Below are 15,120 nucleotides of genomic sequence, written 5' to 3'. Positions count from 1 at the left end.
TCAACAGACTTACACAAATGGGAAGGATCTGGAATGAATCAGGAAGAGTTTGGAATGGATTTATTGGAAGAGCGCTGCCTCCATTTAGCTTTCCATTTTTACGGGAAGAATTAGAAATGTCATTTGGCAGATGTCTATAATGTTTTTGGAACTGGAAGGAAATTTGGCTTTTCCATTTGGTGTGGGTGGATGTTCCCCCAGGCCAAATTTAACTTGTAAAATGAGAGAGGTGGGATCTAAGCTTTTCCTAAAGGGAAACCTGTAGCTACATGTTTTGCAAATGTACCTTAGAAAATCCTCAGCCAGCAGCCTGCATACCTGATCCAGGTACTACTCAAGGGAGCAGGCCCTAAGCATTGGTTTTGCTCTATTTACAGCACAAAGACACCAGCCAAAAGGATCAAAGTATCAGGATTCAGAACAGTAAGAAATCAATATAATAAACCAAACAAACTGGTGTGCCTTGCTGCTTTGTTCTGTTCTGGCAACATGAAGCAGCTGTAAACCTGACTACTGCAGACTCAGCCTATGAATGTAGTCCTAGATACTTTGTGGACCAGGGAAATATTTGGTTTGTTCATGACACTTTGGAGCAGAGACTCTCTCTCACTGTGTTTTTCAGCCATGAGCAGAATGAGACCATGATCCTGATTGAGGCTTTTGGGCTCTGCTGTGATACAAATAATGTAATTCACTAAGAAAAGAGAGTGCACTTGTACTATGCAAGGAGATGCAGGAAGTTTTGAAGAGAAATGGACAAAGTTTGCTTTAAAAATCATAACAGATATAGATAGTTATAGGCAATAAATTGTCCAACACTTATTAGTTATGACTCAATTTACTCTCCATTGATAGGTATGAAAGATAAAGATGGGAGGGAGGGACAGAGTGCCCACGAGCAATGCCCTGGGGAAAGCTCAATTGTCTGCCATCCTATGGGCTGGGAATGGGAGGGTGCAGTCCCCTACACCAGGGGTTCTCAAATTTCATTGCACCACGACCCCCTTCTGAAAACAAAGTTACTACATTACCCCAGGAGCAGAGTGGAGCCTGAGCCCTGCTGCCTTGGGTGGGGGTGGAGCTTGGGCTTCAGCTTCAGCTCTGGGTCCCAGCAAGTCTAATGCTGGCCATGGTGACCCCATTAAAATGCAGTCGCAACCCACTTTGGGGTCCCAACCCACAGTTTGAGAACCGCTGCCCTAGGCTATGACTGGGACTACATCTTGCATGTCAGCCTCTGGCTAATAGCTCTCTGGTGAATTTGAAGATTAACATAAGAACATAAGAATGGCTGTACCAGGTCAGACCAAAGGTCCATCTAGCCCAGTATCCTGTCTACCAACAGTGGCCAATGCCAGGTGCCCCAGAGGGAGTGAACCTAACAGGTAATGATCAAGTGATCTCTCTCCTGCCATCAATCTCCATCCTCTGATGAACAGAGGCTAGGGACACCATTCCTTAGCCATCCTGGCTAATAGCCATTAATGGACTTAACCTCTATGAATTTATCCAGTTCTCTTTTAAATTTTAAAGATTCACCCTCCGCAAAACCCTCTAGCTACTGGAAGAGAGAAGGAGCTTTCTGGGTCTTTGCCCCACCCTGCACCCCCTCTCTACTGCGAAGGGGGAAGGTCTGTGTTACTCAACTGTTTTCTCCAACCTCTGTTTTCAAGTCTCCCTCCCCTGTGAATAATTCCACTATCTGCCACTGCTCAGATATTTGCCAGGCAGAAGCTGGTGAAATTTGGACTACAGACTTTACTATTTAATTTAAAGTGAAGTCAATTCTTCAGAAATTGTTGGCTTAGGCTCTCACACATCACAGGGGAAAACTCATACTCACCCCCTCATTAGTGGATTTTTCAAGTCCTGATTAGTAAGAACCAGCCTATTGGCAAAGCTACAGTGGCAGGACTACTCCATTTCAGAGACCCAGATTTGAAGGCAAGCAAGCCACACGGACTATAATAATTTTACTATGTACAAGATCAAGAAACAAAATTCCCAGCCATTAGAACTACACAATGCTTACGCTTGTTACATGCTAATTATTAGATCATTAAATAATTATGCAGCATGTAACAAAGATTAATTTTATCTTCTTGTTCTTACCTTTTCCATAAATCCTGTTTAAAGTTTTGTTCGCTTCATACCTAAAAGGATGGAGGCACACAATAACAAACAGCAGAAAGATCAAAGGGGAATGTTACAGAGCTCACTCACCCAAAGTCTAAAGAGGCCTAAAAATGTGTAGAATAGATTGAATGCAGTCACTTCATACGTCTAAATGCAGGGAGAAGTTATAACCAATGTCAAAAGAAATGCAGTGACATGGCATCTTTCAAAATAATTTTAATATAGAAAATTCATGTAACTTTAGTGCCCTCATGGCCAAGATGGAGTCTGCTCTGCAGCCAGCTCTGGCCAAGAGAAGGCGCGCACAGGAATGCAGCAGGAGAAATTATTTTTACCCCAGGGGCACCTGTTCCAACCCCTGCAGAGTGAACACACCCACCCACAGGACAAGTAAAATGGATATAAAAAAGGGAAATATTTATTTACAGAGGGATGAGAGGACAAAAACAACAAGGGGAAATATGGGTGGGGAGGCAGTAAAACAGGGCTGCATTTAAGCCACGGCCCCACGGGCCCAATGCTAGCACAGTTTGAAAGGGCAGACACTGAGCAATGTGTCTGCACACAGAGTTTAAGAGTTCTGAGCAAAGTTTCAGTTCAGTGGTGAGTTTTGGGTGCTTCTGGTTGTCTTCGGCGCCAGTGAGGGGCCTGCCATGCAAATTATGCAAGCCCTGAAAGACTCCCAACCAGCTGCCACAGTGCAAAGCTATTTAACCATTCTTAAAAGTGTCTACGGTGCTACTAATAGCAGTAAAGACCTGTATTATCATTTCCGCCATACCTATCAGGAGTCCCATGAACAATTGTCAAATTTCATCAAAAAAGTAAAAAATTTGCTATAGCAGGTAGTGCAGGAGGAGGGCATCCCCACCAAGTGCATTAATTCCACTAGGTTGGATCAAATCATTCGGGGCACCCGACAAAATGGGTTCATGATGTGGCAACTGCAGCTGAGGGAGTGGGTCCAAAACCCACCCCCCATTCCACAAGCTCATTCAAAAAATATGTTAAAAAAAAAAAAAGCAATTGTTGCAAGTCAATGCAGTGGTGCAGCCAAAAATGGCGGAAAGTCACACCACCACAGTGCTTGAAAAAATAAAAAAGACCCCGTCAGTGGCAGCAGCACTAAAAAATTTAACCCCAAAAGTGGCCATAATAAAGGCGCAGGAACATGCTATGCCATCCTCAAAAAAAAAGTAGCAGAAAGGGCAATAGCCAGCAAAAAGGTTTCTGTTATAACTGTAAAAAAAATGGTCACTATGCCTTGGACTGCCAAAACAAAACAAATCATGCAAGGGTAGCTCAAAAATTGCAGCAAACCATTAAAAAGCTTCAAAAAAACACCAACAGGGCTTGGGGAAAAAGCAAACCCCAAACCTTAAAAATCCAAGGCTCCCCCCCAAAAAACCACAAACAGGGGTTACATTAAAAGAAATATTAGAAAATGTAAATGACGCAGCTGCTACATATTTAGAAAGATCAGCCTTTTGACAGGTTATCCTGTCTACAATTGAAGCTAATTATATATTCCTAATGAGCCTTGGGAGACAAAAATCTTGACTAAAAACATTTCAGCTCTCTTCAGTGTTGGCTTATTTAATTAGAATTATTCCTGCACTAATCTCCCTAGCCAGCAATCTAATAGCTATTAGCTGAATGTATTTACTGTTTAAACCACTGCTGAAATAGTGGCATAGGCTTGGTGCCAAGCTTACACACAGGTAGCCAGTAGAAGATTTGGCCTCATAATCAAATTAAAATCCAACCTGGATCTCACCTTTCCATTCAAATCACACAAGAACATCTCATTTAGAACAAAATAAGGCCTTGGAAAGTAATGAATTATTTTTGTATGTTTGCACAATAACCTTGGTCATAGCATATTTGAGCTTGGTTGGGGAAATTGATTGGCAGATGTGTAGAACTGTATAATTATAACAGTTTAACTATGCCAGTATAACTCTCTGTATGGATATACTATTCTAGAATAAAAATACTTTTTTTCTTTTTTGGAGTAGCTCATGTCAGTTTCTAATGCAGACAATTTCCCTATGTAGACAAGCCCTTGTATTAGAGTTGTAGACAGGGTGTTATGTTTTTCTCCTTGATGAAGAATCTCAGAGCTACATTGCTAACTCCTTAACAACACATAATGAAGTTTGCTTCACCAAGCATTGGTGAGGTTCAGATAATATAAATGGGCTACTATAGTAATCCAAAACTATGGGTTTTTTTAAAGGGAATGGGAGCGGATGATAGTAAAATGTTCACTTAGAACCTAGTCAGTGAACTTCTGACCTTTGGAATTTTAACTTTTCACTGTATTTCTCACACTTAAAATTGTTCCAGGAATTGTGAAGGATTTGGCAGCTAATGGATAGGCTGACTTTTGTGCATCTTGGGCCTCATACCTTTATCATTTTTGTGGAAAAATTCTACAGCATATATATAAATTCTACAGCAGCAGAAGGGGAAGAAAATCATGGAAGAGGAATACGGGCTTGATCTTGCTCCCATTGAAGTCAATGGCAATTTTGCAGTTAGTTTCAGTACAAAGCTAGTGCTGCAGTCAAAGGTGCATGTCAAATACAGTTTGTCTCCTAGACAGCACCACTACACATCCTCTGTGAAGTACATATCCTCTCCCTGCCAAGTACAATGGCATTGCAAAGTTTAAGATTCAGTTGAAAGGTTTAAGGCCCAATAGCTCAGGATCCTATAGAGCCAATATTGGCTCTTTATATTCCTGGAAGTGGTAATGCTGCACTAGTTTGCAGAAGATAATCAACAAAGGGTCAGTCTTGATAGGCAGAAGGGTGTGTTTTCTATTGTGTTTGTTCAATCAAACTAGCTTAACATGATTCAAAAGCCCTCAATGTTTGTTAAGACACAGGCCTAAGCTACAACGTGGGCTAGATAACACACCTCCAGACATAGGTGCCAACTTTCCCTGGCAAGCGCTGGGAGGAAAAAGCAGGCATGCGGCACACTCAGGGGAGGAGGCAGAGGTAGAGGTGAGCTGGGGGGCGGGCGGGGAGCTACTGGGGGGTACTTAGCACACACCAATTTTTCCCCCTGGGTGCTCCAGCCCCAGAGCATCCATGCCTCCAGATGTTAGTAAACACATGGAAACTAACCAGTGCTAAAATCCTGGTGTGGACAAGACAGCTGTAGTTTTAGCAGGTGATGGTAAACAGTAGTGTGTGCGCACTAGGGCCAGGTCTACACTAAAGAGTTAGGTTGACCCAACTACTTTGCTGAGAAGCATTAAGCCGACCTAACCCCAGTGTTGATAGTACTAGGGCAACTGTTGACCTAGTTGCCACCTCTCGAGCAGGTGGTTATCTACAATGACAGGAGAACCCCTCCCATCACAGTAGTGAGTGTCTACATTGTAGAGTTACAGCAGTGTTTCTAGTGAAGACATAACCAAGGAGAAATAGGTGTTTACCTGAACCTGCTAACGTGTTAAAATTACAACTGCCTTGTTCACATTAGGATTTTTACCACTGTTTATCATGTGTTAGCTAACCGTGTTAGAAAACCACAGTTTTTGCTTGTGTAGAAACACCCACAATCAGCCTTAAGAGAGCTTTTGTGTTAGACAAAGTTGATTGAGCCAACAAGATTGGACAGACACCTTTTTTGTCTTCCAAGATAGAGACAAAATGTTAACTCTTCAGTGTGTGTAACAAATTCACCGTCTACCAAGGATAGTCACAAAGTACAATATAAATCTTCATTAAGCTCTGGCAATGTGAGGAATAGCACCAAGCTCAGGGTGGAGGGTCACTAGCCTTTCCTGTCTGGAACTGAAATAAAACAGTTATGGAACTCAACTAAAGCCAATAAAGTCCCCGATAATTTGGGGAAACCCAGATCTAGATCAGAGTTTAATGGCCAGTTCTTGTTCTCAAAATGGGCCAGACCAACCTTAGCTCCTGTATAAAGAACTTTGTCCAGTTTGTAAACAGTACTTTGTTCCTGTTTTCTACATTATCTTATCAGTTTTACCAGTGTTATTATGGAGGGTCAACTGAGAAAATATAAAATTAAAACACACAGTGCACTGACTTTGGAGGGGTCAAACTCAATTTGACTTTTGCAGTTCAGGCTCATCTCTAAGATTTTACCTGTATAAAGAGTGACCCTGCTGATACATATACAGCCATTGTTCCAACCACAGTACTCAGAATCGAATGTGAGTTTGTATACCACTCAATGGTGGGATATGGCTCTTAGATTATGTATGCAACATATAAATTTGTACTCTACAGCAATTAATTACTTTTTAGGGCTAGATTATGACCCCACTTTGTCACATCAGTGTGCAGTTACTCGTACAAGTAGGCCCATTCAGGGCCAGTGCAAGGATATTTTGCGCCCTAGGCAAAACTTCCACCTTGCGCCCTCCCCCCCCACGTCCTCACCCTGAGGTGCCCCCCCCACAGCAGCTCCCCCCCTCCGCCCTGAGGCACCCCCCCGTGGCAGCTCCCCACCTCCCACCTTTCACCCTGAGGCACCCCCCCAGCCCCGGCTCACCCCTGCCCCGCCTCTTCCCCGAGCACCTCCCCCCCCTTACTTGCTGCAGGCGGCCCTCTCCGCGCTCCCCTGCCCCAGCTCCCTCCGTCTAAATGCCGGTGGCGACTGGGGCTGCTGAAGATCCGGCCGCCGCGGTCGCTGCCGAAGAAAATGGCGCTCCCCAAATCCTAGCGCCCTAGGCGACCGCCTAGGTCGCCTAAATGGTTGCACTGGCCCTGGGCCCATTCAACCCAATGTGTTCCCCAGTGTAAGAAGTTGACAATCTGGCCCTTAATTATTAACTCTGGAATCCTATCTCATGTTGTAGGGCTGATAGCATCTGTCCGGTTACTACATTGATTCATTCATCCATCTATCCATGTAAAGCACAACTGATGCTTCCCAAAACATGCTTCTCTCTTCTTCCAGCACTGCACTGAATCTTCACCAAAGAGCTCCTCTCCCTCAAACACTATAGCCAAACAAACATAAAATTTAGCACTGGGCTGGGGCCCTTACATAGAGCATTGCAGCTGTAACAGTTACACAGTTCAGAAAAGTTTCAGAGTAGCAGCCAGGTTAGTCTGTATCTGCAAAAAGAACAGGAGTACTTGTGGCACCTTAGAGACTAACAAATTTATTTGAGCATAAGCTTTCGTGGGCTATAGCCCACTTCATCGGATGCATGCAGTGGAAAATACAGTAGGAAGAGATATATATACACACACAGAGAACATGAAACAATGGGTGTTCAGAAAGCTACAACTGGAGGGGAGAGGAGGAGGGAGAAGTACTGTGTCTCTCTCATACCATGAAAGGGACCCTCCCACAGAACCCTTTCCTGACTGCCCAAGGGCCCAGGTTTTAAGTCTGTCTTTTCATTTTGGGTTTGTCAGCATATCACCATGTCTGTCTACAAGGCATAGGAGCCCCCTTTTGTTTGATGTATGCAGAACGCCCTAGGGCACTGAAGGGGTTAAGTGGAGGAAATTCTTGTCAACTTCAATAGAGAGTCAGGCATTTAAAAGCATTGTCTGTAAGACAAATCCAGTTACATCTGACATCAGATAGGAAGAGCAAACCCCTTCTCTACAAGGTTCTTTTTAATATACTTTCACAGTGGAAAATATTCATAGTGTGGTTTTGCACTAAAAATAAATTATTCCATTCACAGCCAACAACAGGTAGCTGAGGTTAGTTCAAACCACCAGTAAACTAGTGAGCTATATGCTGCTGCTTCTGTAGAAATGACCAGAACTCAAAACAGCCTCAAAAGTAAGCTCTATGAATCATTCTTGGAAAAAAAAAATTCACTCTACAATAAAAATGTTCTGCATAGACTTCTGCCACACCATGCATACTTTCAACATTTTTTTTTTAAAAGTAAAACAGTTTGCATTTATCTTGGTGAATTACAATGGCCTGGGTGTTTTTCGTAACTCTGGGAAGTCTCAAATGATCCCAGAACCCTAAAATAAAGTGATTTAGTTAGAGGCATTCCTCCTGCACAAACATTTGGAAAGCAATAAATAACAGCTCAAAGTATTATAAATCAGGATTCTGGACTTTCCATAAGCATGACAATGGCTATTGTTCAACAGACACAGTAAGAAACAAACACTGATTAAAAAAAAAAGCTCATTCTTATTCTACTGTGCAACTATCTTTTTGTGATAATTTATGGGTCAGATCCTCAGCTGGTGTAAATCAGCATAGCCTCACTGAAGTTAACAGAGCTACATCAATCTACCCAAACTGAATATCTGGGCCACAGTTTGGTAACAAAATCTCCAGCAGTGCAATTTAATGCATTGCCTTACAAGGGTACATTTAGACATGACAAGTTCCAGACAACATGAGGACTTATTCCTAGTGTTGTAACTGCTATACTTGGTAGGTAGTCTTCAAACTAGGGGCCAGCTCGTCCCAACCGGTAGTAAGACCCACACCGAGGGAAGAAATTGCCACCAAACTCCACGGGGGCCAGGATTTCACCTAAGGCCTTTATTTATCTTATAATAAAAGCTGAAGTTAGCCTACTGACTAGAATAACGTGACCTTGATAAATATATAATGCAAATAGCATAAACACTGGCTAAGTTTAGTACACTGAGTGGGATATCTCTATCTGCACATCAGCTATTTTGCCTACTTAATTTTAACCAAATGAGCAAATTTTCCTATTGTTCTGGAACAGTAACTTTAATGGGTGGATTGTGACAGTCCTTTCCCCGCCAGTTACACCCCCTCATATTATATCTCGTTTTTCTTTGTGTACTCTGAACATCTGGTACCAAGGGCTAGTTGTTCACTTGGGTACAAAGCTCAAGTGTAGCATACATTACCCTATGTTCAGCCCTGCTTAATGGAAACGTACAAAATCATTCTCCACTGTAAAAGTTCCAGAAGCAACCTACAACTGGGGTTGGAGCATGGGGATGAAAGGAAGAAGAGATGGTGCTTTCCAAACATCCCATTTGACAGAAAAATAAAGTATGAGAGAAGTGTTATTAGTCATCATCTAAGGAAACACTTTTGCGAATGCGCTTTCAAGAAGCATGTCACTTTCAACACTAGTGTACTGTATCATCAAAAAACAAAGAAAAGGAAGTCACTTGTGAAGCATGCAAATATACAGCAAGAGAAATACAAGTTAATTCAGATTTTATGGCAGTGTCAGAGGGAATAGGAGTTTCATAAAAAACACTAATTTCAGCACTGATATGAAATTTGTGATAACAGATCTTCATAACTGGGGTTTCCCTGTAAGATTTTAGATAGTTATTCTGTACTTCCCCTTCAGCTCAGTTTTTAATTAGTAACAAATTACATTGTCAATCATATTTATTCTTTAGCAAAAGCTGAAATGTGTACCAGTGGGTGAAGTTCTGAGATCGTTAATAGGGGGTGATCATATCTCCCACTTTCAGGAGCAAAGGAGAGAAAGATACAACAGACTTAAGCTTCTTTGGGATGAGGTGTGTGGGAAGGACCCTTTCCCTCATGGACATTCTTCCAGTTTCAGTCTCTGTGCTGGGGTTGGACTGGGTGTGGATTTGGGATTATGGTTGCTCCCCATGGAATTGTGTTCATCCTGAAGGTGCTTTTTCTGGGTAAATTAATACTGATAAAGTCAACTATAGAGTCTGTCTTCTGTCAGAAGGGTCCAGGGAGACAGAGAACAATGGTGGAGTCAAGTACAAGCCAGACTTGAGGCTGGAAGCTCATGTGGAGAACCTGGCCCATCAGAAAACCCCAGGAACCAACTGAGATATCAGGGAATTGACCGGTTTAGAAGCATGAACCCCATGCTTTTTCCTGCAGGGAGATGGGGTTGGATGAATTCACAGCAAACTTGCAATACTGCCTGTCTCCCATGTAGAAGTAGTAGACATTAAACCTGCTGACAATTAATATTGCATGCAAATTTGGTCTCAGACATATTAGAAGGAAAATGCCCTCTCCCCCCCCCCACTATTAAGTGCAACTGAAATCAAGTGCGTACACAAGATTCACTACTGGTAATCTGGCTGGATTCCTTGCATACCTTATTGTTTTGTTAAAGCCAATGCGGGGAAAAAAACATATCTGACATGCCCTTAATGAAATATCACTTGTCTAGAATAATTAAAAGTACAGCAACCAAAAAATAAGTAAATAAAGTCTGAAATGTTTTTCTCTACTACTGTTACAAATAAAGATTGGATGAAAAGTTTATTATTTCAGTTTGTTTGCTTTGTGCATTTGACAGCACATTGTGAATTGTCAGCTTCCCTTACTTGTCTGGGTATCTAACATAGCAACAATGGAGAGAAAAAAAAAACAAAACTCAGGAAAAAAAAATCAGTGATTACAAAACCGCACAAATTAGTAGGCAGACTGTAGTACCTGAAACTATAAATATTTATAAATATTTCACTTCTCAGCAACTGAGAACCTTGCAAGTCAGATAGTCTTTTGAGAAAGTGGTGCTGTAAAATAGCATATGACCATTCTACTCTTTCACAACTATAACATGTATGCACAATTTATAGTCAAATCCACATGCATTATCCAACGTCAGTTTTGGCCACAAAGTAAAAAAGTCCACATGCACAAAATATTATGTTCATATATCTGATGAAAGTGACCCATCTGACCTACCTTTTTATGTAGCCTGAGATTGTCACTCCAAGTTAGACTTTTGCCCTGCATATAGATATCGGATCTTCATTCAGTGTTCTCTCTCCTGAGGTAGCTCAAGTACAGAGAGCAGCTCTACGATCACACAGTAGATTCCCTGGATAGTAGGAGCTAATCTGATAGCATAATTTTTTAAAACCAGTTTATAGCACTGGGCAAAAACTTTTAAAAATGGTTATTTAAAGTTAGGCTCCTAAGTTTATATTTCAGCACCTAACTCAAAGTAGCCTGATTTTTAAAGGCTTCTGAGTATCCACAACTCCGACTGCAATCAACGTTAGGCTTCCCAAAGTCTGAACATTTTGGGCAGGGCTTTTCTAGCCAGCATATGCAGGACTTAAGTCACAGCAGAAGGGTTTGTAACAGTACCGACATGGCCAGCTTTGGCCAAAAGAATCTGTTGGCTGAGCAGTACAAGATCTGTTGCCTTTCTCCCATTACAGAAAAACAAAAACCTTATTTCAAACAAAACCTTTATTATTGGGAGGAAGGGCAATTAAATACTGGACTATTAGTAGTGGAATCTAGTGTGATCTAGATTCCAGCCCACTGAATTACAGCACCAGTAAACTGAAATGTTTTATTTAACTAGGGGGAAGTATTTCATCATGAACAAAACATGTTAAGGTCTAATCTCATTTTGCCATAATCAAAAGCACACTAAACAAATGAAAATAATATATGTTCTGGAACCTTGCGGACCAGTGTCATAGACAGATGGAAAACATTTGAAATCTCTTTAAAATGTGGCACAAGTATGTCAAGGTGATCATTTCCCTGCACCCCCCCATCATAAAACCTTCAAAGACAAATCGTGCTCATGAGAAAAGCATGTTTCATGCTCTTCTTTCATCCCCTGCACTAGAAGTAGCAATAAACCTTTAAGTATCGAAAGAAGAAACTGGTACAACATGGAACAAACATGTAGAGACAAAAATAAGACAAATGCATCAGGATCTCCTCAGTTAGTAAAATCCTTTACAGAGAAGTAAAGGAACTTGACACTAGACAATACTGAGGCAGAAGAAAAGTTACATACATATGCATGCAACATTTAAATTCACTACAGCACACTTTTGCTTCCAATAAGAGCAGCTTTATTTGGATTTCTGATTTTCCCATTTCCAATAAACTTTTGACAACTTCCATTTAAAAAGCAACTTTTTTTTGTAATGCAAAGTAAACAGAGAAGAACTCGGTGCTTTATCCATTAGGAGAGAACAGACAGCATAATGTGTTATGGTTTTGGCACTGCTAGTTATGTTTTTAGCTCCTATCACCTCAACCTGCTGTTTATTTAGGGTTACATAAAATGTCAACAAGCAATGCTACCCAAAATGCTATTCAAAACCAATGCTACTCAAATCAAGTGAGGAGGCCCTCTCATGCTAAGCCAAATGTATTTGCAGATCTCTGAGCACTGGTGATTGACAGAAATAAGTCTCAGTAAGGTGAGGCCATATTTATATTTCACCAAGCTTTTTTAAATATTCCCAGAATGAGAAAAAAAAACCCGTCAGGTAATGCAATGCACAAAAGTTGTAAGCACATTATGGACACTGCAATAAGTAGCCAATGTTTTTGCTACTGTCAAGTATCAAGTGAATTACATAGGCATAGACAGGCATGGCATAGATAGGTAGGCATTTTTATAGAAAACTGTAAAAATATCAAATGAACTTATATGAATGCCCAACTATTACTCCTCTCCTGACTCTTTAAAATTGTAGTGTTAAAAGGAATGCTTTGATAGTTCATTTGAACAGGATATACTTTCCACAAGATCAACCATGTTTTATTTCCATTTAAGGTATTATACCTAATTACTGTCCTGGTAAAATTGAGTTCCTTTGTTTTTAACTGCTTTGATTGTTACCATCAGAAAAAAATATAAAAATCACACCCCAAGCTGTTACAGTACACAAAAGAGACAATATGTTTGAGGATATTAATTTGGACATCCAATTAGTTATGCAGAGGTATTCTTGTACAGTATCTGTAATTTGCACACCATATAGGAAAGGAAATTGTAAGCTATGATTTGTTTAAAATTATAATTCATCATACTATATTATCTGCCAATATCAGATTCTGAGTCCCCCGAGACCAAATTTGCATGTAAGTCAGAGTTTACCTGAGGATCAAAACACTGAAACAGCAATGTAACAAACTGAACTAATTGGGTGGGGTTTGTTTCTCTCTCTCACCCACAGGCAGACATACTTTCACAGAGAACATCTAAAATCACCAGGGGATGCTTCTACATGGCATACATTTGGCAAGGCACCACAGTGACCCTCCAAATGTAGGTATTGGGTCAAATTCTGCTTTCAATGGCTCTGTCCTGACAGGCAAAAAAGGGTGCAATTTTCAATCACGTTAGCTCAATACAACTGAAAAGTCCTTTTAACGCTCATTAAGGCACAGGCTAACAGTTTTGAGGGCAGGTTTCAGCCTGGCCCAGACTAGTAAATTTTGTCTAAACTAGGATTTAAAGGTGTGATGTTAGCACGTTAACTAACACGCTAGCTAACATACTGAAGTCTAGTGTGGATAAGGCACTGGGTTTAGCATGTGCTATACTATTCAAGTTATAGCCTAGACTTTTCAAACACAGTTAGCACGGTAGCTAAAAACTTACTAGCATTACACCTTAATTCCTAGTCCACACAAGGCTTAAGTGTCATATAACTCTCAATGATTAGTAATGGATGTAACTTGACAGCAAAATTTGGTCAGTTATCTTCAATTAAGAACTGAGTTGATGTTGACAATCATTCTTCAATGAAGCCCAGATTCATATTTCCCTACAGTAAGATTCTGGGGGGAGGGGAAAAAGTCTATCAATGCAGATAAATAGTGAGTAAGCCAGCAAATAATAAAATAAATAAAAAAAATTAGTATTTGCTTTTCAGTACCTATGCATCAGAAGTAATGTACACCTTTAATTTGTCAAACAATTAAGACACATTCCAATTTGCCAATTTAAACTTTAGTTCCATGCATTCAAGTCTATTTTTTAAAATATATATCTAAGTCAATAAGGACAAAGAATTCAATATCCACATTACCAAGTTCATTAATACAAGATAACAACTTTGAGTTATTTTGTGCTATGAATTGTATTTTTATTTCCAAAAGTGTAATCTCAGAGGCAAAGACTTCATGTAATTGTGCTATTTAAATATTTCTATGGTTACTTTCAGTCAGTTCAGATGCAAGACCTGCACATGCCACCTTTGATATAGGCTTGACCCATTCCAAGAACTGGAGGAAGCAAATAGACACACAAGGTTCAGTCCCTCCGATATCTGAATTCACTGTTTCTAATTAAATTGATTTGATCAGCCAGTTGACAAATACTGTGAGTCATACTCAGAAGCCTAGACACAACAATATATGTGCACTCTAGAAAGAATTCTTATGCTATGCAAGCATTTACCTGACTAAATAGCTTGTCTTTTTACACCCATCAGCCAGTCGTTTGGTGCGGAGAAATAAAGAAATCTAACTTGCTTTTTCCCCCCATCGGGGAAAAAAAGGGCTTGTACATCAACTTTTCCGATTAGCAAACTAGTTAGGGCTTGCACTTTCTAATTTCACTCGACAATTGATAACCAGTGTGCACATACTTCCGCAGAGAAGGATTTTTCAGCACAGCAAACCCATATAAAACATCCCAAGTGTCAGAATACCAGCGTTAAAAGTAATGGGTAAAATTTTGCAATTTCCTGTAGCCCCAAGTTTAAACTTGTAGTAAATAAGTTCTTAATGTATTAATTTTAACCTTGTTTTTGTTGGAGAGGATTCAGAGGAGGCTGCAATATTTCTTAAATGCCAACCTAAAAATTAGATGTATAACATCTGCACTAAGACCCTAGACTTAGAGAGACATGCTCAGAACAGGAAATGGTAGTTTGTTAATAAAAAAAGGTAAATCATTTTCTAAACTTCCGGCGGCAAACCTAGCAGTGAAAGAATGTTGACCTCAGTGGAAGGTAACTGCCACAAGTGACACATCAACTAAGCAACTTTCTTCTTAAAAGTGAGGCAAATGTTTTACATAAGGCTGGACTGCTTTCAGATCTGTCACTCCCTGTACCATATTCTTCTCCTTTTAACAAATAATCATACAAACTCCTTGAACTAACCATATTAACTTGTCCATTATTCCCCCGAATATTGAGCCTGTGGAAGCCAAACCTTTTTGTGAACTAGTATTACTTATTTCCTATTTAAAGCACAAAAAGCTCATCACTTAACAGGATAGGCCAGTTTTCA

The sequence above is a fragment of the Mauremys mutica genome, chromosome 1 (assembly GCF_020497125.1).
Source record: "Mauremys mutica isolate MM-2020 ecotype Southern chromosome 1, ASM2049712v1, whole genome shotgun sequence".
Lineage (NCBI taxonomy): Eukaryota > Metazoa > Chordata > Testudines > Geoemydidae > Mauremys > Mauremys mutica.
This window is presented reverse-complemented; position numbering follows the sequence as displayed.